The following is a 2,036-nucleotide window of genomic DNA, read 5'->3' as shown; positions in this document are numbered from 1 at the left end:
ACAGTATACAGTGTACTCTGGATGGAAAATCTCATTTTGTATGTTGCAAAGATGTACAGTGAATGAATGCAAATAAATAAATTGAATTAAAAAAAATAAAAATAAATGAATCTTACTATAGTGAGATAAGCATGTAGTTTGTCAGCCAAAATCTGTACTTTTCCTTGGAGTATCAGTGAGATCTGTAGCAGAATGACTAAATTTAGGGAGCTGATTTTCATAACTAAAGATCTTTATTGTTGCTGCAAGCTAAGTTTTGGGCCTAAGAATGCATTACACTTTGAAAGCAAACTAAGACTAAAGAAACCCTCCTCCAAAGAAATATTAAGAAAGAACTAACATAAACTTGTTTGTTACACTTACTTAACTTTGGAGGGTGAACAACTTGTGATGTCCAGTGTTGCTCTACTTCAACTTTTAGTTTTGGAAACAGTTTTACTCTATATTTCAATGGACATTTTGAAAAGAAGCTTACTTTCATAAGATAAGCATGTATTTTTTCAGCCATAATCTTTACTTTTCTTGGAATATCAGACAGATCTTTGGCAGAATGACTCCACTCATGGAGCTGATGTTCATGCCTAAAGATCTTTGTTGTAGGGCCAAGTTGAGTTTTAGGCCTAAGAATCTACTACACTTTCAAAGCAAACTAAGACTAAAGAAACACAAATCCAAAGAACTGTTAAGAAAGAACTAACACAAATTTGTTTGTTCCACTTAACTTTGGAAGTAGAACGACTTCTGATGTTCAGTGTTGCTCTATTTCCACTTTCAATTTTGGAAGCAGTTTTACACTATATTTCAATGGACGTTTAGAAAAGAAGCTTACTTTCGTGAGATAAGCATGTATTTTTTTCAGCCAAAATGTGTAATTTTCCTAGGACTATCAGAAAGATCTTTGGCAGAATGACTCCACTCATGGAGCTGAGTAATACAACTAACAAACTTTGCAGTAGCTGAAAGTTGAGTTTTGGGCCTATGAATGCACTACACTTTCAAATCAAACTAACACTAAAGTAAGCCTCTTCAAATGAAATGTTATAAAAAACTAACACAAACTTGATTGTTCCACTTACTTAACTTTGGATGTTGAACAACTCGTGATGTTCAGTGAAGCTCTACTTCAACTTTCAGTTTTGGAAGCAGTTTAACACTGAATTACAGTGGGCGTTCAGATATATTGCTTACTTTCTCAAGGTAAGTATGTAGTTTTTCAGCCAAAATCTGTACTGTTCCTTGGAGTATCAGAAAGATCTTTGGCAGAATGACTCCACTCATGCAGCTGATTTCCACACTTAACAAAATGGGCAGTAGCTGCAAGTTGAGTTTTGGGCCTAAGAATGTACTACACTTTCAAGCAAACTGAGTCTTAAGAAACCCTCTTCCAATGAAATGCTAAGAAAGAACTAACAGAAACTACTTCCTTCTACATAATTAATTTTGGAAGTTGAACAACTTGTGATGTTCAGTGTTGCTCTACTTCAACTGTTAGTTTTGGAAGCAGCTTTATGCTGGATTTCAATGGACATTTTAAATGGAAGCTTACTTTCACGAGATAAAAATGTAGTTTTTCAGCCAAAATCTGTACTGTTCCTTGGAGTATCAGAAAGATCTTTGTCAGAATGCCTTCACTCATGAAGCTGATTTTGATACCTAAAAGTCTTTGTTGTAGCTGCAAGTTGAGCTTTGGGCCTAAGAATGCACTACACTTTCAAAGCAAGCTAAGACTAAAGAAACCCTCTTCCAAAGAATTATTAAGAAAGAACTAACACAAACTTGTTTGTTCCACTTACTTATCTTTGGAAGTTGCACAACTGGTGATGTTCAGTGTTGCTCTACTTCAACTTTTAGTTTTGGAAGCAGTTTTACACTGTACATCAAAGGACATTTTGAAATGAAGTTTACTTTTACAATATAAGCATGTAGTTTTTCAGCAAAAATCTGTACTTTTCTTTGGAGTATCAGAAAGATCTTTGGCAGAATGACTCCACTCATGGAGTTGATTTTCACACCTAACAAACTTTGCAGTAGCTGCA

This window comes from Tupaia chinensis, unplaced genomic scaffold (genome assembly GCF_000334495.1).
Source record: "Tupaia chinensis unplaced genomic scaffold, TupChi_1.0 Scaffold000651_1, whole genome shotgun sequence".
Lineage (NCBI taxonomy): Eukaryota > Metazoa > Chordata > Mammalia > Scandentia > Tupaiidae > Tupaia > Tupaia belangeri.
This window is presented reverse-complemented; position numbering follows the sequence as displayed.